At 39.6% G+C, this 26,800-nt stretch overlaps 1 protein-coding gene across 6 annotated transcripts in view; it reads left to right on the top strand.

Moving 5' to 3' along the window:
• The window catches only part of LOC112652600 (uncharacterized), a 430,970-nt gene extending 405,634 nt beyond the window's left edge, over window positions 1-25,336 (top strand). For all 6 annotated transcript variants that reach the window (XR_007409448.1, XR_007409445.1, XR_007409444.1 and 3 more), the window contains one exon: window positions 25,024-25,336. The gene's annotated coding sequence lies outside the window, so the exon portion shown is untranslated. The remainder of the gene's footprint in view (window positions 1-25,023) is intronic.
• Window positions 25,337-26,800: the final 1,464 nt, after the last annotated feature.

Genomic DNA, 26,800 nt, shown 5'->3' with positions numbered 1-26,800 from the left:
GTGAATCATGTTTTCCTGCACATCCACTTTGAAGACTATTCATCTACACATTCAAGACACAAAAATATAGAATCATAAAGCTTTCCCTCTGCTTCATTTAACACTATTTATCTATCCCAAGTGCTGGATCTCTACCTCCTTTCCTACATATTTTGCTTCAAATACAGCTTTCAAAATCATTTTGCTCTTAGAATTTTTGCCAAACCTATTAAATGATTCCTAGGATTTACCATCTGGTGTATGGCTTAGAGTGAGAAAAAAAAAAAAAAAGAACATCGTGAAAATGTGCAATATGATTATGATTCAGGGGGATAAGGCAAAAAATGCCCTTTGTGTCTTCACCATTCCTAGTGACATATAATCCCCTTTATAGCTTTATCTTCTAGAGGGAAGCACTGCATTAGTTATGGAAGCAGTGAAAGGAAAGAAAGACCGTTCTCTATTAGAGTTCTCCCAAAGGCAACTTGAACAGGCGGCGTTACCCTTCAAGCAAGCTTTTGACTGGTGTAATTTGCTGGAAAACGTGTCTAGAAGCCAATTTACTCTTTAAATCACTTGTAAGAACTTAATTTTGAGGGGGGAAAAAATCTAGAAATTTACATGTGAATGGGCTTGACTTCATTAGCATTTCATAGACGTGCCTCTTCTTAAGCATGTGGAGTGAGGGAACTTTCCAGCTGAAGTGGAAATTCCACTCTGCAGTTTGAGTGAGCAATCTTCCCTATTGCCTCCAAATTCCACTCATTCTTTGGATCTCACTCTCAAAAAGTCATACTTGGTGGAGTTTGCTAATGAGGTGAAGAAAACCGCCTTTGCTATGTAGGAAATCTTTGCTTTACTCTTGAGGCAAATTGTAGAGGAAGCACTTGGTTGGGTTCAGTACCCTGTGCGGATGTGGGCTGTCTATCTCTTAGACCCTGGGCAGCTCACAGAGGTATGACTTGCTCATGCTCTTCCAGACTGATAATAAGCTGAATGCTGGAAGTGGAGGGTAGATAAATTATATCATATTGTGAGCTATCAGATTTGGTGCAGTGTCTCCAGAGCTAGTGAATAAATATTTATTGAACATGTAGTAGTTGAAAAGCTATGTGCAAGGTACTTTTAGGTAAGCTGAATCATATGAGCTTCACAAGTATCCTCATGTATTATGACTACTATTGTATTTGGTGCAGCAACAGTAAGATACTTTCTATACGATATGCAGACCTGAAATACCACGATGTAAACCAGCTCTTGCCATTCCAACTCCTGCCTGCTCGACCTGGCACCGTGCCTTTAGAGATTTCCAAATCTGTCTGTGAAGTTGGAACCTACCTTTCCCAAAGGGCAAAAGATTCATGAACCCATTATTGTGTACAGGGACCACTGAGTGACAAAGACCACCAAAGCTGTGGGAAATGACAGGATGGGGAAACTGGGATGGGCAGCAGTAGTTAACAAAATCCTCGGTGTATCTCCTTGCTCCCTGGGTTTGCTGCCAGCATTCCAGGTGAGCACAGGTGAATCCATGTACTTGGGGAGATTGGAAGGGAGTTTATTCTGGTGAAAGACAACTCTTCCAATCAGTCATTCTGCTCAAACCACAACTTCTTTTCATTTAGAAAAGTTTTCTTCTTTCTCCTGTTCTACACCATACTTAAGATTATAAACTGTTAAAAATGTAGTTTAATTAATTTTGCATGCTTAGTGATGACTAATTGAAGAATACTTTTTGCATGGTGGTATATTTATTTCGATTGGTACATTACCAGTGACTGCAAGCTTAGTGGCTTACAACACAAATTACTAACTCACAGTTTCTGTGAGTCAGGAACTCAGACATGGGTTAGCTGGGTCCTCTGCTCAGGTCTTATCCTTACCAGGTAGAAATCACAATGTTGGCCAGGCTACACTTCTTTCTTATGCTCACGGCCCTCTTCTAAGCCTGGAAGGTTGTTGGCAAAATAGATTTCCTTGCAGCTGTGTGCTTGAGGTCTCTCTTTTTCTGCTAGCAATCTGCTGGGACCCTTTTTAGGTCCTAGAAGCCACCCATAGTTCCTTGCCACATGTCCCCATTATCAGTTCACAACAGGGCTTTTGCTTCCTTCTTTGAGTAGGGCAGTATCTGCTGCTGCATCTTGTCACTTTCTATTTAAATAAGTTTTTTAAATATTTTATTTTTAAGTAATCTCTGCACCCAACATGGGGCTCAAACTTACAACCCCAAGATCAAGAGTCACATGCTCCACTGACTGAGCCAGCCCGGTGCTCTGCATCTTGTCACTTTTAAGGCTCACCTGAGTAGGTTAGGCCAGCACAGATAATAATTCTTTTTTTTTTTAAAGATTCTTATTTATTTATTCATGAGAGACACACGCAGAGAGAGAGAGGCAGAGACACAGGCAGAGGGAGAAGCAGGCTCCATGCAGGAAGCCCAATGCGGGACTCGATCCAGGACCCCAGGATCACACCCTGAGCTGAAGGCAGATGCTCAACCGCTGAGCTACCCAGGCATCCCAGATAATAACCCTTTACATTAACTCAGAGTCAACTGATTAGAGACCTAATCACTGGAGTGACATCCTTTGTACTTATGGATCGTGCCATTACTTAAAGGGAGGGAATTATATAGTGTGTCTTCACCAAGCGTAGGAAGCTATATGTCCATGTTATACTTCTGCCTACCACAAATGGAAACTAAGAGAGATAAAAAGGCTATAGGTCTCTAATGAGGAAGATAATTGGTTTGACTTTGCATGCACAGAAGTGAGTGGCTGCCTGAAGGACTATGAGAACATGCCAAGGCTCTGCAGGAAACATTGCTGCTAGGACTGAGGGGAGGTGTTCTTAGGCCCACCCTTGCCTTTTGTGGTTAATGACGGTAGTTATCAGTCCATGGACTGCGGCTCCAGAGGTGTGAGAGAGTTATTACAAGGGAGATACAAAGACATGTATGCATTGAAAGAGTGCAGATTGGGTAAGTAATAGATTTCACACTAAACATTTCAAATGTATTAGACAGTGTATTAGTCTCTTATAACTGCTGCAACAGATTTCCAAGCTTAGTAGCTTGAAGGAACACAAATATATTACTTTCCAGTCCTAGAGGTCACAAGTCCAAAGTCCATTGAACCAAAACCAGGGTGTCTGCAGGGCTAGCTCCCTCTGGTTCTAAGGGAGAGCCTTTGCAAGCCTCTCGAGCTGCATTCCTGAGCTTCTGTTCTTCCATCATCAGAGTGCATCACTTCAACCTCTGCTTCCCTATCACCTTTGCTCTTTTTTACTTTGGTCCTTCTGCTTCCCTCATTAGAGAATGCTTGTGGTTACACTGGGCCCACTCAGATAATTCACGAAAATCTCCCTTGCTTAACATCAACTGAATATGGGCTTTAATCACATTTACAACATACCTTCACTGCAACACTCTGATTAGCATTTTGTTGAGTAATTGAGAATCGTAGCCCAGCTAAGTTGACATGTGAAACTGATCATCACAGATGGGATGAACAAAATGCACATTTGAAAGAATTGCTAAATTATGGGGATCCCTGGGTGGCTCAGCGGTTTAGCGCCTGCCTTTGGTGCTGGGGGTGTGATCCTGGAGCCCCAGGATCCAGTCCCATGTTGGGCTCCCTGCATGGCGCCTGCTTCTCCCTCTGCCCATGTCTCTGCCCCCCCCCCCCCCGTGTCTCTCATGAATGAATAAATAAATCTTTAAAGAAAAAGAATTGCTAAATTAAAGGGGGAAAATGCACTTCATCTCTCTTAACTCTTGTATCACTTGCCACAGGTGAGGGGACCCCTGAAATCTTTTAAAGCTAGATAGTTGTCGTCATCATGCCAAGTGGGAACACTGATTAATGAGCTTGGACATCTCTAGGGAAGGAAGAAGCTCTTGGGATCCTGGCAGTGAGCTTCATGGCTCTGGGTACTCACACATACCCCCAAATATGGGTAGCAGAGAGAAGGGGAGAGGATGCTGAACACAGATTTTGCCTAACTCATAATTCTGTAAAACTTAATCACTGCTGTAACCTCAGCCTACTGTGTGCTCACTCTTTTTGTTTATTTTGGTCTCGGCTCCAAATGAAGCACAGGACTGTCATCAGAAATTTAGTACATTAGCATTCAGTGTCTTCATAAATTTACTACCTCAGAATCACAGGGAGAACCATGAGAACAATGATTTTTTTCCCCTTTACTGAGCAATTAAATGTGATGAATATGTTATACACAATGGTGAATGTTGGAATTAATAAACTGAAATGTCAATGCACAACTATTTGTATACTTGACATCTAATAATTACATCATTTATCATTTAAAAAATCTGGCAATCTTAAATAGAGAGCATTTATAATTAATTTTCTTGCCCTGGAAAGTCCAATTCATTCCACAGTCAAAAAGAGTCAGTGTTAATTTCTTTTCTATCAGCCATGGGCCACAAGTTAATGTATTAAAATCAGAACATTTACAATAACAGACTAATTAAATTATTTCCTCTACTGTAGTAGAAAAATGCATGGTTCTTATGCTGATAATCAGTCACCACAGTAAACCCCATTTAATTCTCCTTGAAAGTCAAGTTCTACCCAGTGGCAATTTTAAACTGTCAAGTGGGTTGAGAAATCCAGTTTGCTAGAGTAATAAAGAATATTGACTTTTGCATATCATTATTGTTAATATACTTTAAATGAGACTGAGAAGGAACTCATTAAAACATTATTTTTCAGTAGATGAGTTTGAGTCATCAGCAGATGAATGAAGCAAGAAGAAATTATCTTAATTCCATAGAAGGAACACAGATTTGAAATGTTTGTGCTGATACACTTTCTATGACAAATTTAATTCAGTAAACAAGATACATATTTTAAAATAGAAACACAAGGCATCTCATAACAGCTTTCTACTTAAGGGCAAGATGGGATTACCAGGAGCAATAGAAGAAATGTGAGGATATTAGTTTTGAATGCTCAAAAATATGATAGAAGAAAATAATAAAAATATTGTCTAGAAGTTCTGAAAACATAAGCAAGAGAAAAATGACAGAGGTGTAAAATCTGTGGATCCAAGATATCTATATGAGTTCTAAAAGCATAAGAAAAAAAGCGAGTATGTAAAAAGGCTGGTTTTATGCACAATAGAGCAGAAATGAGAATGGCATGATGGCATAAATCTATTTCAGTCTCCCAAAAAGGAAAGAGAAAATAAAGAGAGAGACTTTGGCGTCTCCAGGGTAAGAGCCAAAGGCTGTTAGATTATCTCATTCATTCTTTGTAGAAAGAGAGTCTGCCGGAGAATTCTGTGGCCACGCTAAACACATTTCCTTAGCAAAAGCCATAGAGGCTCATCCAGGGAGGATAGCCATCTTGGTATGGCCAGTACGTACCAAATTTCCTGGCATGCAGTCGGTAGTCTGTATATATCAGTGACAAAGTTGTAATTTCTTCCATGATTCATTATGTATTAACATCATAGGGTAGGACCGCCAATTGTTCATCTGAAATCCCCCTTATTTCGCAACTGCTCTGCAAAGTTGGCATTGTCATTAAAGTGTTACAGGCTTGGAGGATTGCATTCAGAAGTGTTCATGAGGGTCAAACAAGCTCACACTTGGCAACACAAGGATTTAAATCCATCTATTTTCTCCAGCTCCAGACTTGACACTGCCCAGTTGCCAGCTATGTGTGATGAATGCAGTGATTAGGGAGGCACATCTCCCTACACTCAAGGGATTTTTTAGAAGGCTGGGACATAGCTTACTTTGTCCTGTAGTTGATGGAGGCTGTGTCTATAAATGTAAGAAGTTAGAGGAGGAAGAAGAGAAGGGGATGGAGAAGGAGAAATAGAAGAAGGTTAAAGGAAGAAAATAGAAGAAAAATTAGGATTAGAATTAATATTCGAAGTAGGAGAAAAAAGGACATTAATTCATGGCAAGAGAGACCAGGATGAAAGCAAGGATAATAAAAGTCCTAAAAGGGACTCACAAACAAAGGTGAGCAATCTTTAGCACCCTGAAAATCTTCAGACAGAGGACTTTCCTACTCATTGAGCATTTCCTGTATGCCAAAGACTTCACTCAAGCATCTTATGTAATCTTGTAGGTGAAAAATAGTTTGCATTCCAAAGAGGTAAATTCACCCATTTAACAATCAACAGAGCCAAGCTTTGAACCCTCTGAAGACACAGTGGAACTCCTAAGGAATGGGGTTCCTTTTGGGGCCATTGAGGAGTGAGTCTGGAGTTGGAGCCTGGGCTGTACCCCTGGGTCTCTATCCAGTCCCTGGGTCATGGATAAGGAGTGTGTCCTGAAGTGTCACAAGAGAGGGCTGTCAGATGCAGTTGGTAGAGGACAGGTCCCTTCAGTTTCCCTGTTGCCAGTTTTGCTGCTAACACCCAGTATCTGGCTCTTCCTCAGAGCTCTGAAGTGCCTGGGAATTTAGCTCCTCTCCTACCGCAGAGGTGACCTTCAGGCAGTGATTTCCAGCTGCAGCTGCCGGGGAGCTGGGCAGGAATGGCATCTTGCTCTTGGACTGAAACTTCAGGGGCAGAGTATCACACATAGCACCAAACTAACACTTTTTTTTTAAAAGATTTTATTTATTTATTTGACACAGAGAGAGATAGCACGAACAGGAGGAGTGTCAGAGGGAGAAGCAAGCTGAGCAGGGAGCCTGACACAGGGCTCGATCCCAGGACTCTGGGATCATAACCTGAGCCGAAGTCAGACACTACCGACTGAGCCAGCCAGGCACCCCTAACTAATCACTTTTAGAGATTTATTTCTTCAGGTGTCTTAATCTGACAGATATGGGGGTTTGGGAGGTGGTAAGAATACATATTGTAAAGAAGCTGGTCCTTCAGAGGAAGGGTGATGAAGAGTGAGAAGATTCTAAATTTAAAGACATTTTGGAGTCTTTGGAAAATAAACCACCTGATGTTCTTCTAGGAAGGCCTAGTGGCCAGACCCATTATTGGTGAAGACAGACATTTTCTGGAATTTTACCGTCTATGTTACTTCACGCTCTGTTAAAGAGCCCAGATTCAGTTATTCAGTATAAATGAGATGACCTCCAATTGGGCTGCTTTCTGAAACCAACAAAACACACTATCCCTCTTTTTATCTCATTTCCTGAGAAAAAGGCTTATATTGAAGCAGCATCTGAATTTACCTTATTCAACAGGGGCCCCGGGGAAATGCTTTCTTAAAACCATATTGCAGAAGCTTAAACCTACCTCAAAGCTTTGCTTGCAGTAGAAAGTAAAGCCCCTCCTCCGCTTCACAACTTCCAAGGCATACCAATTAAGGAGTTAGACCTCCCTCCACACATGCATGCCTTATGAGCCAGGATCCATGCAATGAGTGCTCAAAAACTTTCGCTGATTTTGTATCATCGCCATCTGACTTTGGAGTATGAAATTAATAATTCAGCCACCAGCACCAGCTGCCTGGCTGGCTCAGTCTATAGAGCAGGTGACTCCTGATTTTGGGGTCATGAGTTCAAGCCCTGCAGGGGATGTAGAGATTACTTAAAAATCAGCATCTTAAAGAAAAACTCAAACACCATTGCCTAATCATCCTAGGAAAAAAATAATTGTTGACTCAGTTTCAGAAGGCTTTTTTTCCATAAATATTGTAGTAGTTATTTACTTTTTGCTAATTTTGACTTCTATGTTTGGCAAATGTGAATAGAGTATTGAATTCAGTTGAATGTATATATTCCTTAGAAAATCACAACAAGGGGTGCCTGCGTGGCTCAGTGGTTGAGCATCAGCCTTTGACTCAGGGTGTGATCCCGGGGTCCTGGGATTGAGTCCCCATCAGGCTCCCCGCAGGGAGCCTGCTTCTCCCTGTTCATGTCTCTGCCTCTCTCTGTGTGTCTCTCATGAATAAATAAATTAAATATTTTTAAAAAATCACATCAAAATAAATCTTCACCAGCCTCTGGTAATAGTTGATATTTCAAACTCCAGTTGTGGAAGGTTTGATTTTGAAGAAATCATTCCTGGAAACCCTTGCTAAAATGAGTAAATGAGTTATATGTTAAATTCATGCCAGAAACATAACTGGTGCATTTGTACAACAACAAAAAAGGTATTGTGCCAGTCTTTTTTTTTTTTTTTTTTTTTTTGTGCCAGTCTTAAATGATTACAAGTTGTAACTTGGAGAGACCTTCTGGTCACAAAAGGGTCATTCCTTTCAAGAAACTTGAAATTCTTTAGAATGTGTTAATTCTCTTTTAAGTCACAAATGTTCTTCCTGTATTTAAGGAGTTTATTATGGATTGGGCTGAGCAGTAATAAACCTTATGGGCTCTGAATGTTTAACAACCATGCACACAGAGGGAAGGGATCCAATATTAACTGCCTTCTTAATTATGTCTGCATTTCAGGGAGGGGAAGCTTTCTGGGGAGCAGCATGTGAATGGATGGTGAAACATGCCCTTAAGGGGATTAGGAGAGCTGATGTTTTTATATAAACGTAGATATTTCCTAAATATAACCACCAGTGAATATTGTTTTTTCCTTAATTCAAAGATAAAGAAGTCTTTTTAATTTATCTTTTTTTCCTCCATCTACTTTTTTGTTTGTTGGTTTGTTTCAGAAACCGGGATGCATCTTACCTTCAGTGGGATATGGTGGCATTTCTTTTCCCTGAAAGTCTTCCATATTAGATTTTTGCTGATTTACAATGGATGGTGTCGTGGAATTAAGGGAATGCAAGGAATGTTGTAAGCAATGTTGAGAATTCTGTCTTAGTAGCCTGTCTCTGCTGTAAAAAATTACCATGGACTCAGCAGTTTAAGACAACGCACATTTATTATCTCACATTTATTATCTCACAGCTCTGTAGGTAAGACATTGACATGAGTCTCACAAAATCAAGGTATTGGCTGGGCCGAGTTCATAATTGAAGAATTCGCTTCCAGACTCATGCAATTTGTTGGCAGCACTGGGTTCCACACTGGGCTCTGAGGCCGCCACTCCTTTGTTGGCTGTCAGGTGGGGGTGATTGTCACATCTAGAGCTCACTTTCATTGCATGGCCCCTGGTTCCTCCCATCTTCAAAGCCATCAGTGGCAGGTCGCGTCCTTTTCATGCCTCATCCAATCCCGCTTCTTTTTTCCTCAGCATCTCTCTAATCGCAGCTGGGAAAGCTTCTTGGCTTTTAAGGGCTCAGGTCATTAGTTTAGACCCACCCAGATAATCCAAAATAATCTCCCCATCCCAACATCCTTTATTGATCACATCTATAAAATCTCTTTTGATATGTAAAGTAACATATTCTCAGAATTACAGAGATTAAGATGTGGACCTCTTTGGAGGCTGTTATTCTGCCAATAATGTCTTGTACAAATTAACTCTTTCTAAAGCCCCAAAGCAGAGCCAGAACAGCAGACTGTGGAAGGCCCCACACAGAACAGTAAGATAGCCAGTGTGTACACAAGTAGACCTTGAGAAGAGGTCTTTGGTCTTGCAATGGAGAAAAATGTGGGCACTCTTACGCACACAAGTAAACATACCTTGTGTGTATGTCTATACAGAGTATTTCAGTATATTGAAAGACTGCATGGAATGACACAAAGAAACAAAATCTGGTCACCTTACACCTGGCATTTTTAGGGGTGACTGTTAATAGTTGATGGGATTAGCTCTTGTTCATAGAGAAAATGCTTTACAGGTATAAAGATTGGGCCGCATTTCCAGACAATTGCACATTCTTTTATTACCTTTTCATTAAAGAATTGGCCTAAAAATGTAGCTCTTTTTGGGGTCAGTGGAGTATAGTAAGTTCTCAAATCTAGTACTCTCTGCTACTTTTGGAGAAACTGTCAGTATTTCTGTTTTACAGAAAATACAGTCTTTTTTACAGAAAAGGCCATATCACTTTTTCCTTCAATATTGTTGTAGATGACACTGCATGTAGCAATGTAATGAATTTAGACGTCATCCCATGACTCTAAAAACCAAGAAAATATAAGACGATGCACCTGTTAAATCAGGACAGGAATTGACCTGTACAGGGAAAATTAGATTGTAGACTTCCACCCACATACCTAGCTATCTGGCTGTGTACTAGAAATAGGAAAGTATTTTTATCACCCAAATTTGCACACAGCATACATTATTTTACACAGGGCATGTTAGTAATGTGAGTCAGATATTACCTCCTTGAGTAAAAAAATTCATGTAAATGGTTACAACACCTATAGAAAATCTCTACATATTTTAGCTTGTTTAAATTCACTTTTCACCATGTAAGCTCAATAAAGTTGCATGCCAAGTCTATAGTTCTGCAAATGGTCATTTCAGAAGCCAGGCTGTGATTTTCAACTGAAGCAAGATCGGGTTAAGAGGCTGAAAGTTAGAAAACCATGCCTTTCAACAATTTCCCAGTCTTCAGAGAGCCAGTTAAAGATTTTACAGAAACAGAAATGATGTTTGTATTATGCACATTAAAAAGTGCTACGGTTGACTTTCTTTTTCCCATTTTAAGAATTTTTAACAGAGATTATTGTATTTCCATAGATAGCATGACTTTTGGTCCAGTTACAGAATTGCATACCCAGTAGGGGTGCAGTGATAAAAATACTCAGTATCTGCTTTTGGGAAATAGGACTCCTGAATTCTTCAGATGAAAAGATAATGAATCAATCCTGGCACCCATTTTATTGCATTTGAATATGTGATGCATATCTCTGAATTTAAATCTCTCAGTTTTGTGTGTGTTTCCCTCTGCCAATTATTGGAGATGTACTTATAAGACTTTCCAGATGTTGAGTGGTCAGGGTGATTATTTCGACTTATTTTCCCCATGGACACAACTATCCTTCAGTGACAGCAGACCGTTCAGGTTCTGCTGCCCTTTGTTCTTCTTTGTCTCAATATCCATGAAATTGAGTTTTGTAATTGGTGTGAGTGATGTCCTACAGATGTGCATGATGAGACCTCTTGTAGAATAGTTTGAATGGGCTACAGTGAAGAATTGTCAAAAAAAAAAAAAAAAAAAAAAAAGAATTGTCTTGTGGAAAGACCCTTCAGCCAGAGGTTCTCCCACCCAGACTTTGACCACAGGAAAATCCCTAGTTTAGTGCAAAACCTTGGCAAATCAGCCAGAGTACATAATTTGCCCTAACCTCAGTGGTGCACTGGCCAAAAAGAAAAGTAAGTCAGAACCAGGAATGGTGGTTGCTAGGTGAAGTAGGTGCAACCTAGCATAGGGTGGAAGCTTACAGAGAGGGAGGACTGAGAGAAAGGGTGCTTAAGAGTTTGGCAACTGGGAGGATGGTGATGCTTTTTCCTGAACTACATCATCTTGGAGGGGGAAAAAGATGCTAAATGCAACTGGATATGATGGAATTGAAGGGCCCATGCAAATTCACATGCAGCTTTCCAATAAGTTTGTTGGCTCTATGAGTCTGAAGCATAGCAGAGAAATCCACACGAATGGATTCCCTACTAATGTGAGAAAGGGGGTTGGGGAGACTATAAACCAAGGTTTGGCATGTTTTTTTTTTTTCTTTAAAGGGCCACGTAGTAAATATTTTAAGCTTTGTGGGCCATACAGTCTCCATTGCATCTACTTAACTCTGCCATCCTGGCTTGAAAACAGCCAAAAGCAGTATGTCTACAAATGGGTGGTGTTAGTATTCCAGCAAAAGTTTATTTACAAAAAATAAGTGGTGGGCCAGATTTGACTTTTGGGCTATAGTTTGCCAAGCTGCACTATAAATCATGCATTGAATACTGGTCTCTGAGGAATATAAGTACTTGTGACAGTGCTTCTGAAGCTTGGTGTAAAAAATCCCCTGGGATCTTATTTCAAATGCAGAGATTGCTAGGGTCCATACCAGTTTCAGGTATAGTAGATCACATTGTGAAATATGGATTTAGGTGATGGACAGAGAAAATGCATGTAAGGAAAAAAAGGAGAGGAGGCTTCCTGGAGGCTAGGTTGAAGGGGCTATACAAAACACCCCTAAGAAATCAAGTGTAATTATTAGCATGACACATTACCCACCACCCATCACAACAACAAGTTTTGCATTAGTGGTAGGAGCAAAAATCTGCTAATGGTGGGTTGAGAAACACAAGGGAAACCAAGTGACTGTAAACAGCTACTTAATGTAGGGTAGCAAAGCTGGCTTTTAATGGAACAAAGGAGGTCCCATGGAAATTTTTAAGATAGAACAGACAGCATCATGTATTTTTTTAATTAATTTTTAAAATGCCAATATAATGAATGTACAGTGTTATATATATATATTTAATATTTAAAGATTTGTTTATTTATTCATGAGAGACAGATTGAGAGGAGAGGCAGAGACATAGGCAGAGGGAGAAGCAGGCTCCTCGCAGGGAGCCCGACGTGGGACTCGATCCCGGATCCGGGGATCACGACCTGAGCCAAAGGCAGGTGCCCAACCGCTGAGCCACCCAGGCGTCCCTGTACAGTGTTATATTAGTTTCAAGTGTATAATGTAGTGATTCAGCAAGTCTATACATTGATCAGTGCTCATCATGATAAGTGTGCTCTTCATCCCCATCACCTATTTCACCCACCACCTCCCTTCTGGTAACCATCAGTGTATTCTCAAGAGTCTGGTTTTCTGTCTCTTTTAAAATTTGTTTTGTTTTTTAAGTTCCACATATGAGTGAAATCATATGGTATTTATCTTTCTATAATTGACTTATTTCACTTACCATTATACCCTCTCAATCCATCTATGTTGTTGCAAATGGCAAGATTTCACTCTTTTTTATGGCTGATTAATATTCCACTATCTATATCTATACACCATATCTTCTTTATCCATTCATCAGTCAATGGACTCTTGGGTTGTTTCCATATTTTAGCTATCGTAAATAATACTGCTATAAACATAGGGGTGCTTGTAGCTGTTTGAATTAGTGTTTTCATATTCTTTGGGTAAACACCCTCTAGTGGAATTACTGGATCGTATGATAACTCTTTTTTTTTTTTTAAGATTCTTATTTATTTATTCATGAGAGACACACGCAGAGAGAGAGAGGCAGAGACACAGGCAGAGGGAGAAGCAGACTCCATGCGGGGAGCCCGATGTGGGACTTGATCCCAGAACTCCAGGATCACACCCTGAGCTGAAGGCAGATGCTTAACCGCTGAGCCACCCAGGTCTCCCAGTAATTCTGTTTATAACGTTTTGAGGAACCTCCATACTCTTTTCTGCAGTGGCTGCACCAGTTTGCATTCCCACCAACAGTGCCTTTTTCTCTACATTCTCGCCAACACTTGTTTTTTGTATTTTTGATTTTAGACATTCTGACAGGTGTAAGGTGATACTTCATTGTGTTTTGGTCTTGCATATCTCTGCTGATGAGTGCTGTTGAACATCTTTTTGTGTGTCTGTTATCCATCTCTATATCTTCTTTGGAGAGATGTCTGTTCATGTCTTCTGCCTATCTTTTTTTTTTTTTTAATTTTTATTTATTTATGATAGTCACACACAGAGAGAGAGAGAGAGAGAGAGAGAGGCAGAGACATAGGCAGAGGGAGAAGCAGGCTCCATGAAGGGAGCCTGATGTGGGATTCGATCCCGGGTCTCCAGGATCACGCCCTGGGCCAAAGGCAGGCGCTAAACCGCTGCACCACCCAGGGATCCCGCCTATCTTTAAATTGGATTGTTTTTGTTTATTTTTTTTTTTTTTGGATTTTTTGGTGTTGAGTTGTATAAGTTCTTTATATATTTTGGATGCTAACCCTATATCCAATATGTCATTTGCCAATATCTTCTCCCATTCAGTAGGTTGTCTTTCAGTTTTGTTGTTTCCTTCACTGTGCAGAAGCTTTTTATTTTGATGCAGTCCAAATAGTTTATTCTTGCTTTTGTTTCCCTTGCCTCAGGAGACATATCTAGAAAAATGTTGTTACGGTTGATGTCAGAGAAATTACTGCCTGTGGTCTCTTCTAGGATTTTTATGGTTTCGGGTCTCATATTTAGATCTTTAATACATTTTGAGTTTATTTTTGTGTGTGGTGTAAGAAAGTGGTCCAGTTTTATTCTTTTGCCTATAACTGTCCAGTTTTCCCAGCATGATATATTGAAGAGACTATATTTTTCCCATTGCATACTCTTGCCTCTTTTGTCATAGATTAATTGACCATATAATCATTGATTTATTTCTGGGCTCTCTGTTCTGTTCCATTTGTTTATGTGTCTGTTTTTTGTGCCAGTAACATACTGTTTTTATCACTACAACTATGTAGTATAACTTGAAGCCTGGAATTGTGATATCTCTGATTTTGTTTTTCTTTTTCAAGATTATTTTGCCTATTCAGGGCCTTCTGTGGTTCCATACAAATTTTAGGATTGTTTGTTCTGTGAAAAATCCTGTTGGTATTTTTTTTTTAAGATTTTATTTATTTATTCATGAGAGACACACAGACAGAGGCAGAGGACATAGCAGAGGGAGAAACAGGCCCCCTGCAGGGAGCCCGAAGTGGGACTTGATCCCAGGACCCCGGGATCACGACCCAAGCCAAAGACACATGCTTAACCACTGAGCCACCCAGGTACCCTCCTGATGGTATTTTGATTGGTATTCCATTAAATGTGTAGATTGCTTTGAGCAGTATGGACATTTTAACAGTATTTTTTTCCCATTCCATGAGCATGGAATATTTTTCCATTTGCTTATGTCATCTTCAGTTTCTTTCATCAGCGTCTTAAATTTTAGAATACAGGTCTTTCACCTTGTTGGTTAGGTTTATTCTTAGATATTTTTTATTATTTTTGACACAGTTGTAAATGGAATTATTTTCTTAATTTCACTTTCTGCTACTTCATTATTAGTGAATAGAAATGCAACAGATTTCTGTAGATTGATTTTGTATCCTGTGACTTTACTGAATTCCTTTATCAGTTCTACTAGTTTTTTGATGGAGTCTCTAGGGTTTTCTATATATAGTATCATGCCATCTGCAAGTAGTGAAAGTTTTACTTCTTCCTTACCAATTTGGATGCCTTTTATTTCTTTTTGCTGTCTTATTACTATGGCTAGGATTTCCAATACTATATTGAATTAAAGTGGTGAGAGTGGACATCCTTGTCGTATGATGTTAGCTGTGGGTTTTTCACAATTGGCCTTTATTATGTTGAAACATGTTCCCTCTAAACCTATTTGGTTGAGAGTTTTTGTTTGTTTGTTTGTCTTGTTTTTTAAAGATTTTATTTATTATTCATGGGAGACACAGAGACACAGGTAGAGGGAGAAGCAGGCTCCATGCGGGGAGCCCAATATGGGACTCTATCCTGGATCCCAGGATCAGGCCCTGGGCTGAAGGCGGTGCTAAACTGCTGAGCCACCGGGGCTGCCCTGGTTGAGAGTTTTTATAATGAATGGATGTTGTGGGAAGCCTGGGTGGCTCAGCAGTTGAGCATCTGCCTTTGGCGCTCAGGGTGTGATCCCAGTGCAGGGATCTCCCTCTGCTTGTCTCTTTCCCTCTCTTTTTCTGAGTCTCTCATGAATAAATGAATAAAATCTTTTTAAAAAATGAATGGATGTTGTTTTGTCAAATGCTTTTTTCTGCATTTATTAAAATGATCATATGATTTTTATCTATTCTCTTGTTGATGTGATATGTCATGTTGATTGCTCTGTGAATAATGAACCATCCTTGCATCCCAGGAAAATCCTACTTGATCATGGAGAATGGATTTGATAAGTTTTTTTTTTAATTTATTTTTTATTGATGTACAATTTACTAACATACAGAATAACCCCCAGTGCCCGTCACCCATTCACTCCCACCCCCCGCCCTCCTCCCCTTCTACCACCCCTAGTTCGTTTCCCAGAGTTAGCAGTCTTTACGTTCTGTCTCCCTTTCTGATATTTCCCACACATTTCTTCTCCCTTCCCTTATATTCCCTTTCACTATTATTTATATTCCCCAAATGAATGAGAACATATAATGTTTGTCCTTCTCCGACTGACTTACTTCACTCAGCATAATACCCTCCAGTTCCATCCACGCTGAAGCAAATGGTGGGTATTTGTCATTTCAAATAGCTGAGTAATATTCCACTGTATACATAAACCACATCTTCTTTATCCACTCATCTTTCGATGGACACCGAGGCTCCTTCCACAGTTTGGCTATTGTGGCCATTACTGCTATAAACATCGGGGTGCAGGTGTCCTGGCGTTTCATTGCATCTGTATCTTTGGGGTAAATCCCCAACAGTGCAATTGCTGGGTCGTAGGGCAGGTCTATTTTTAACTCTTTGAGGAACCTCCACACAGTTTTCCAGAGTGGCTGCACCATTCACATTCCCACCAACAGTGTAAGAGGGTTCCCTTTTCTCCGCATCCTCTCCAACATTTGTGGTTTCCTGCCTTGTTAATTTTCCCCATTCTCACTGGTGTGAGGTGGTATCTCATTGTGGTTTTTTTTTTTTTTTTTTTAATTTACTTATGATAGTCACAGAGAGAGAGAGAGAGAGAGAGGCAGAGACACAGGCAGAGGGAGAAGCAGGCTCCATGCCGGGAGCCTGACGTGGGATTCGATCCCGGGTCTCCAGGATCGCGCCCTGGGCCAAAGGCAGGCGCTAAACCGCTGCGCCGCCCAGGGATCCCTCATTGTGGTTTTGATTTGTATTTCCCTGATGGCAAGTGATGCAGAGCATTTTCTCATATGCATGTTGGCCATGTCTATGTCTTCCTCTGTGAGATTTCTCTTCATGTCTTTTGCCCATTTCATGATTGGATTGTTTGTTTCTTTGGTGTTGAGTTTAATAACCTACAGAATGGGAGAAGATATTTGCAAATGACATATCAGATAAAGGGCTAGTTTCCAAGATCTATAAAGAACTTATTAAACTCAACACCAAAGAAACAAACAATCCAATCATGAAATGGATTTGATAAGTTATTGTTGGATTTGATTTGCTAACACTTTGTTGGGATTTTTGCACCTGTGTTCATCAGAGATATTGACTTGTCAGTCCCTTTTTTTAAATAGTGTCTTTATCTGGCTTTGGTGTCAGGATAACAATAGCCTCATAGAATAAATTTGGAAGCTTTCTTTTCTTTACTATTTTTCTCAAACTAGTCCAAAAAATAAGATCCAAAAAATCCTATTTTGGGAGTTAGTTTGAGAAAAATAGGTGTTAACTCTTTTTTAAAATGTTTGGTAGGGATCCCTGGGTGGCGCAGTGGTTTGGCGCCTGCCTTTGGCCCAGGGCACGATCCTGGAGACCCAGGATCGAATCCCACATCGGGCTCCTGGTGCATGGAGCCTGCTTCTCCCTCTGCCTGTGTCTCTGCCTCTCTCTCTCTCTGTGACTATCATAAATAAATAAAAATTAAAAAAAAATGTTTGGTAGAATTCACCTGTGAAGCCATCTGGTCCTAGACTTGTTTATTGGGAGTTTTCTGATTATCACTGGAATTTCCTTGCTGGTAATCAGTCTGTTCGAATTTCCTGTTTATTCCTGATTCAGTTTTAGGAAGTTATATGTTTCTAGGAATTTATCCATTTCGTCTAGGTTTTTCAATTTGCTGGCATATATAATTTTTCATAATATTCTATTATAATCATTTGTATTAAAATTTTTAAAGATTTTATTTTTTTATTTGACAGAGAGGGAGAGAGTACAGGTAGGCAGAGTGGCAGGTAGAGGGAGAGGGAGAAGCAGGCTGAGCAGGTACCCTGATGCAAGGCTTGATCCCAGGACCCTGGGATCATGACCTGAGCCCAAAGACCAGCACTTAACTGACAGAGCCATCCAGGTGCCCTAATCCTATGCATTTCTGTGGTTTTGGTTATTATTTCTCCTCTTGCATTTCTGATTTTATTTATTTGAATCCTCTCTCTCTTTTTGTTGAGTCTGGGTAAAGATTTCTCAATTTTGTGGATCCTTTCAAAGAATCCCCTCTTCGTTTCATTGATATGTTCTATTGTTTTTTTAGTTTCTATTTCATCTATTTCTGCTCTGATCTTTATTATTTCTTTCCTTCTACTGTTTTTGAGGGGATGTTTTGTTCTTTTTTTTTTTTTTCTTAAGGTGTAAGTCTGGGTTGTTTATTTGCAAGTCTTCTTGCTTTTTGAGGTAGGCCTGAAACTTCCTTGTTAAACTTCCCACTTAAAACAGAATTTGCTGCATCCCAGAGATTTAGGGCCATTATGTTTCCATTTTCAGTTGCCTGCATGTATTTTTTGATTTGCTCTCTAATCTCTTGGTTGATTCAGTCATTATTAGTAGCATGTTTAGCAGCATGTTACCTCCATGTGTTTGTGTTCTTTCTAGATTTTTTCTTGTGAAAATTGCTATTTCTTTTTGTTAGATTGACACCTTTTTGGTCATGTAGCATCTGTCTTTGTCTCTTGTTATAGTTTTTGTTTTAAAGTCTATTTTGTACTGTGTAAGTATACAACTTTGGCTTTCTTTTCAATTGATCATTGCTTAAGTTTGAACTCATTCTAAAAACACTAAATTGGGATGCCTAGGTGGCTCAGGGGTTGAACGTCCGCCTTCGGCCCAGGGTGTGGTCCTGGAGTCCCAGGATTGAGTCCCACATCGGGCTCCCTGCATGGAGCCTGCTTCTCCCTCTGCCTGTGTCTCTGCCTCTCCCTCTCTCTCTCTCTCTTTCTGTGTTTCTCATGAATAAGTAAATAAAATATTTTTTAAAAAATTTTTTAAAAATAAAAAAATAACACTAAATTTTTACTTCTACCCGCCCCCCCCCCCAGGTTTTAGGTATATGGTGTCATCCTTTTATTTTGTGACTCTCCAAACTTATTTTTATAGATATACTTAATTTTAGTGTTTTTATGCTTCCAACTTTTCTTACTCCTGCTTATATTCTTTCTTTGCTTTCCACTCAAAGAATCCCCCTTCAGCATTTCTTATAAGGCTGGTATAGTGTGATGAATTCCTGTAACTTGTATTTATTTACAAAACTCTTTATTTCTCCTATTCTGAATGAAAGTCTTGCTAGATAGAGTAGTCTTGTTTGCAGATTTTTTTTCTTTTAGTATTTTGAATCTATCATGCCACTCTGGCTTGCAAAGTTTCAGCTAAAAAAATCAGTTGATAACTTTATAGGATTTTCCTTCTATATAAATGTTTTCTTTCCTCTTGCTGCTTTAAAAATTCTTTGTCACTACTTTGTTGTCACTACTCTGTTGTTTTAATTACTTGTATCTTGGTGTGGACCTCCTTGGGCTGATTTTGTTGGGGAGTCTCTGTGTGTCCTGGATCTGGATTTCTGTCTCCTTCTTCAGATTCAGGAAGTTTTGTGCTATCATTTCTTCAAATAATTTTTCTTCTTTTTCTCTCTCTTCTCCTGGGATTCCTTTAATGTTATTATGTTTGATGGTATCATTGAATTCCCTTAATCTATTTTCATTTTTTAATTCTTTTTTCTTTTTTCTGTTCACCTTGGTTGCTTTCTGTTACTCTGTCCTCCAGGTTGCTGAGCTGTTCTTCTGCTTCCTCTAGTCTAGTTTTTATTCCCTTTAGTGTATTATTAATTTGACTTGTTGAGTTCTCCTCTGATTGGTTCTTTCTTATGTTTTCTATCTCATTGTTGAGGGTTTCACTAAGATCCCCCACTCTTCTTCTTTAAAGTAATGACCATTACTTTAAATTCTCTATCAGGCTTATTACTCATCTCCATTTTGTTTAGATCTCTGGCTGTAATTTTGTCCTGTCCTTTCATTTGGGACAAATGTCTCTGTCTCTTCATTTTGCCTAACTCTCTGTCTGCTTGTATGTGTTAGGAAAGTCAGCTCTATATCCTGCTCTTGATAGTAGTGTCCTTATGCAGAAGAGATACTGTAGTGCCCTGCAGTGCAATGTCCCCTATCCACCAGAACCTGGTGCTTCAGGGGTATCTTTATATATGTTGCATGCCACCTACTATTGTGGTTGAGCTGTGTTTGTCTTTGGCCCAGTCGTCTACAATATCTCTCTTTGCCTGTTGGGGGCAAGGTTTGGTTCCTGTGTTGTTAGTAGGCCTGTCTGAGGCCACCTTGGGGTTGAGTTGAGTCAGACCAGGCATTCATCTGAGATGTAGTAGCACCAAACTGCATGGTGCTTTCTCTGTGTTGTCTCTTGAGAAGCTCTTTGGTAAACAGGACCTGCATCTAGAACAGCTTCCTGCCCCAACCCACTGCTGGGGCCTCAGTCAAACTGGCATGTGTGGTTATCTTCCATTCTCCTTGGGGCAGCAGTCACTTTGGAGTTATTCTGGCACCTGTCAGGACTGCTTCTATAATGTCAGGCTTATGGTGCTACTTTGGATGGACTCTTACCAAGAGAGACACCATCATATTTAAATGGTGATGACAAGATGCCAGTGGAGAGGGGATGTGGATAATACAGCAGGGATAGGGAGGAGCTAATGATCAGAGCTAGGATGCTAAAGAGGTAGCTATTGAGGACTAAGGTTCATGGCAGTAAACATATTTATAAAAAGACAATGAGGGACCCCTGGATGGCGCAGCGGTTTGGCGCCTGCCTTTGGCCCAGGGCGCGATCCTGGAGACCCGGGATCGAGTCCCACGTCGGGCTCCCGGTGCATGGAGCCTGCTTCTCCCTCTGCCTGTGTCTCTGCCTCTCTCTCTCTCTCTGTGACTATCATAAATAAATAAAAAAAAAAAAAAAAAAAAATTTAAAAAAAAAGACAATGAAAGCAAAGTGTCCTGTTGTAGGTAGATTTTGAGGCAAGATGAAAAAGTGATTCTAACTATATCTTCTATTATTTTCATAAGCAGTGTTAAGTCATCTGCTTATGAAAGGGTGAGTGGGGAGGTCCCATGGCTGGTATGCTTGAGGGGAATGAAGTTCCTTGTCGAAGGTGGGAGAAAGAAGCAGGTAGAAAAGTGGAAAGGGTTGCAGGCAGGGCTCTGCATCCAGATGTGAGTCCAAATCCTCAGATGAACCTTCTATTATTCTCTCCCAGGTGGTTTTCACTTTCATTCATTCATGAAAATGAATGTCTATGGTGGGCCCATTGTGTGCTGGGCTATGAGCTGAGGATATAAGATCAATAGAACACCATCCTTGCTCTCAGGGCGATGTTAAAAAAAAAAAGAAGAAGATCATTGTGATGCCTTGTAGGAAGAGAGAAACCAGAGCCCCACCCAGAGAGGCATACACACACAGGGGAGTTTGAGACACTCTTTTACACTTTGCATGCACACCCTCCACACCCAGCTGGGGGGAGCCTTGCTGCCATTCTCCACATCTTCCCTACTCTCTCCTTCTTTAGGTATTAAAAATTGCATCCATTTCAAGATGCCTAACACAAACCTTCATGTGTCTTTCCTCTCATTAAGCACCTGGTGCATTGCTTTTCAATGAAGCATTCTTTATCACAAGGGAGATGAGGCAGTGAATGCTCAGGAGAGCTGGATTCCAAGGCAAGCAAAAACCAACAAAGGAAATCATCTAAGTCAACTGCTTATACGTCATCATTTCTGCCTGACATTTTCTTATCAAAAATAAATGATCCTAAATCTATTATGATGACAAAAACTGGAACAAGCATCAGAAAAACTAGAGGCAAAATCTATCCTGAAAATAATCACTTAATTCTCATATCCTCCCATCAAAGAACATTCAACACTTCTACTCAAAACAGAATGTCAAATCAATTAAGTGAATTGATCACCCCTTTCCAGTACTGTTTCATGAATAATGGAGCTGTATCTTAAATCAAAAGATCGTTTTCTATTCCAGGCTCACAGGGTAAAACCATTATACATAATGGATCAAATTAATTGAATTATTACCTGTAAAGTTACCAGTAATGGCTTGCACAGAGTTAGCTATAATCATTGTCAGTGGGATTAATTGTACTAATTCTATGTTCATTTTCCAAAGAAGCTATACAACATTGCTTCTTGGGATATTCAGCAAATGCATAGAGAATTAGAACCATATTTGGCAGATTGCTCCAAACTCTGTCCTGATTAGATATTCAAAAATTCACATATAGCAGCAGAAGTTTATGTCTTTTACAAGTTGAAAAGAAGTGTCCAAAGTCATATTCTTACAAATCTTATACATACATTAGCCCCATCTCGAGGTTTTATTTCTTGTTATGATTGAATATCAGTCGAGATGAGGAATTTTTAAACTGAGTGAATTCCCATCAATTTGCAAAATATTCTGCAACCTATTAAGCCAGATGGAAGAATCACAGAGTCTCCTTGACCAAAAAAAGGTGAGAAAGGAAGAAGGGTAGGTTTATTTTAGAAATGGATACGTCTTTCTGAAGTTTAAGTAGATGGAACAAGAGAAGAGTGAAAAAGCTTCCTTAATCTGAAATCTTAATAACTGATATATGGCTGCAAGACCTTTACATTCTTAATACATTGCTTTAACAAAATTTGTAAAACCCAATTTCCTTGTTTATTTCGTATGCAACAAGTATTATCAGGCACCAGTTGCATGCTTAGTACTAGTGTAGGAATAGAGGGTAGAGAGACAAAGTTCCTCCCTCATTATAGTGTGTGTCTTGGGACAAGATGGAACATGTATAGGGGAGAGTGGTTTGGGCATTAGAGAGCCATACATGGGGCTCTGTGGGCTGTGTCATATCATGGCCACCAGTAATTTCTCTTCTGGCTGCCAGTATGCTCTTTGTGGACTGTGAGCTACCAGCCAGCCCCAGCTGACTATTCTAAATTGATCTCACTCAATGTTCGTTTGTTTTTGTTGCAAACACTTGACTGTATATCTTTATTTTTAAAACGCTTCTTTATTTTATTTCCCTTGCAAATTACCAGTTTTACTGTTGGTGTATTAACTTTATCTGCCCAGCTCACTTTCTTCTAAGAATAGGATCCCATCTTCTTTTCAGAATTTCTCCCCAGTGCCCCAGTGGAAAGCACTGTAATACACAAGGTCTGAACCATCTCACTATAGGTGGTGTGTGGCCCAGATCTGGCATTAATGGAGCCCATCATTCTGGTCACAGCCAGTAGTTTAGGGATGGCAGTATAATCCCAACCAAGCCTATCAGCAGTCTCTGCTTTCCATCCAAAAAAGTAAGAAAATTGCAGGTGTCTGAGTTCAGAGTGCTGGAAATCCTTGATACATTTCTCCCAGCTGCTAGTGAGAAGTCTGCATAACCTAGGACAGAACATTCAATATGTCCTAGAGAGAACAGCCATGTTACACTCTAAATACTCTGTATTCTGCACCCTTACCAGTTATTTTTGTCCTAAAAGTCTGCCTTACTTTTATAACACTTAGCAGTATCTGAAATTGTATTAGTTTTCTCCTTCCTTATTGACCTTTTTCTCCCTCTGAAATGCAAGCGCTATATGACATCAGGGATCTTTTGTTTTCTTTCTTTGTCCACCTACCCTTGACACCTAAAACTATGTGTGTTTCTTTACAATAATTCAGGATATTCTAAGGAAGGAAAGAAGCCAGTTCCATGATGTTTCTATACTTGATTATTGTAATATTAAAAGTAGATTTACTTTAATTTATGGTAGGTTAAGTCTATCTCATTCATTGCTGCTGGCAATGTACAATGATACAATCACTTTGGACAACAGCCAGTTTCTAATAAAATTAATACATTTCCATGGGACCCAGAAATTCCACTTGTGTGTATGTAGTGAAAATAAAAGAGTGCTCATGTCTGCAAAAAGTTTTATGAAAGATGTTCATAATGGCTTCATTAATAATAGCCTCAAATTAAAAAAGACCCAAATGTCCATCAATAATAGAATTGATAAACACTTTTTGGAATATTCATGCAGTGGAATACCACTTGGCCATAAGAACAAACTACAGAGAAGCATAACAACATAGGTGAATCTCTAAGTTATTATGTGGAGCTCAGGAACCCAGACACAAAAATTGCATACTGTAGGATTACATTTACAGGGAGTTCGGGAGTAGGCAGATAGATGTCAGAATGGCAACTCCTGGGGGTGGAGGGCAGGGTGGGCCAGTAGCTGGGAGGGGCAGGAAGAAACTTGCTAAGTCATGAAACTCTAGTAAATTCAGACTTGCATTTTACTGTATGAAAACTATTCATTAATATATAAAACACAGTAGGGAAGAAATGAAGATCTGTTATGTGTATTCTATCTCCCCACGTGCAAAAATCAGCTCTAGGCTAGTCTGTTTAACTGAGCTCAGCAGAGAGAAACCTCAATCATAGTGGCTTCTTTTTGAAGCCTCCCTGTCCTCTGTCATGGGCAAAGCTTGAGACTATGATGTTAGAATCAACTCATGGGGCCTTCTTAGAGCTCTTGAGCCATTATCCTTTCTAAAACCTGAAAATCTTTTCTGGAAAGTAGTGAATCTTTAGATACCATGTGCCAGGTGATTTAAACACATAAGCTCCAATTCTCAGAACATCCCTGAATGTTGGAATGATTAGTTCCACTTTCTCCATATGAAATTTCTAAGGAAATACTTGCCCTGGGTGATCCAGCAAAGGGGAAGAATGCCATATTCTAGTGGAGGAGGCTTTACCCCCAATTTCAGAGAAAGCACATCCATTTTAATTCAGAGTCCACAAAAAAAAAAAAAAAAAAAATGACATACCTAGTCCATAGAATGGTTTGTAGGAATGATACATCCAGTATCCCTGAGACATGGAGGAACCAGAAGAACGGGAATTTACTTTATAATTTCATCTAGAGGAGACATGCTCTAGACTGTGGATTTTCCTTTGTCCAATTTTGGTAGTCAAATATATATGTATAAACTAGTCAAAGTAAAGGAGACATCAAAGGTGAATGCATTAACTGTTCAACGATCATTATTCCTATATGGATGAGTCCTCTTTCAGGGACACTTGGGTGGCTTAGTGGTTGAGCATCTGCCTTCAGCTCAGGGTGTGATCCCGGGGTCCTGGGATCGAGTCCCACATTGGGCTCTCCATGGGGAGTCTGCTTTTCCCTCTACCTATGCCTCTGCCTCTCTCTCTGTGTCTCTCATAAATAAATAAATCTTTTTTTTAAAAAAAAGAATCTTCTTTCATTAGGATGGGTTATAGTAACTTTTTTTTTTCTTTTTTTAGAGAGGGGAAGAGAGAGATCAAGGAGCAGCAGAGGGAGAGGGAGAGAGAGAATCTCAAGCAGGTTCTATTCTGTGTACAGCATGGAGCCCGATGCAGGACTTGGTCTCACAACCCTGAGATCATGACCTGAGCCAAACCTGAGTCAGATACTTAAGTGACTGAGCCACTCAGGCACCCCAACATTCTTTTTTTAATTATTATGATTGAGGTAAAGTATGTATCAATGCAATTGATTCTTGAACAATATGGGTTTGAACTGCATGAGTCCAGTTACACACAGATTTTTTTCAATAAATATGGTACAGTTCTGTAACTATTTTCTCTTCCTTTTAATTTTCTCAATATTTTTAGCTTACTTTATTATAAGAATGCAATACATAACAAATATACAAAGTATGTATTAATCAAACTTTATATCGTTAAGGCTTCTGGTCAACAGTAGGCTATTGGTAGGTAAGTTTTTGGGGAGCCAAAAGTTATACTTGGATTTTTGACTCTGCAGAGCATTGGTGCCCCTAACCCCTACATCGTTCAAGGTCAACCATATACCAATTTAACCATTTTGAAGTGCACAATTTGTGACATTAATTATATTCACCCTGTTGTTCAGCTGTCATCACTGTTTCTAAAATTTTTGCATCAACCCACATAGAAACTGTGTACCATTAAGCAATAATTTGCCATTTCCCAGCCCTAATAACCTTTAATCTAGTTCCTGTCTCTGTGGAGAGGAACAGCTATTTTTAATGTGATTTATGGGAGTTAACTAATTTCTTAGAAATAAAGGTTCGCTTTAAAACCCTTGGTTTGAGATGCTAAAATTAGGGTCTTATTGCTTCCCTCTCTGTCACCATAGACATTTTGACAAATAACTGAATTACTATGTCATAAAACACTAACATTTCCAGGAGAGAAAATAACATCTTTTCTCATCTTAAAGGGTTGTTATTTCCCTGGTAGAGAGACACTGTTGTGTCATGTATGTATGTGAGTGAGTGAGTTGAGTGTGTGTGTGTTTATGTGCGTGCATTATAGGTATACACAGTAGAAGGAATTATCTTTGGTTTAGAGATCTAGCAGATTTTTTGGTATATAAAAATACCAGAAAAACGATTTCTTTGCCAAATTCTAACGTTACAAGTAATTGTGGACAAGACGACACCCACCTAGTCATTGGCACTAAGCTATAAATAAGCAGTATTCTTCATTCTACAGCAAGCATACAGCGAGAAGTCCTCATTATCCTCATTTCGCACAGTGAGAGGGACAGGCATCACCCTGTTATCTTCAGCTACTCTTAACAAACGGGCTGGCATCTCACAGAGAAGCAGAAATAAGATTTTTTAAAACTCTCACTTCTTGGAAGTCCATAATCCATTTCCAGTATTTAAAGATGCAACAATTTAACTCTTTTTACCTGAGACAGAGTCCTGATGTTTAGAACCAAAGCTAAAGGCAATAATCTCATGACAAAGGAGAGTAGCCTCATTAAAGCAAATCTCTCTGCTTCAAGATTTCATTCTTTAGACAGTTTGTGTTGCATATTAATGATGCCATTTTGGATTTCCTGTTTTGCTCATGTATCTGACTACATATTTTCGTGGCAGATTGACAATGGTATGATTTGGGTGTGCTGACTTGCCCCAGGGAGCAAGGAGATTAATTTATAAAAAGACACTAACATAGGGTTGATTTCTCCTTGTTGTCAGAAATGCTCTCCGTGTAGTTTCTTTTTCTCATTGTTATCTCTGTCGTTTTCATCTTTTTATCAACATAC

Source organism: Canis lupus, chromosome X (genome assembly GCF_003254725.2).
Source record: "Canis lupus dingo isolate Sandy chromosome X, ASM325472v2, whole genome shotgun sequence".
NCBI lineage: Eukaryota > Metazoa > Chordata > Mammalia > Carnivora > Canidae > Canis > Canis lupus.
The sequence above is the reverse complement of the archived record's forward strand: the minus strand, read 5'-3'. Positions and strand labels throughout refer to the sequence as shown.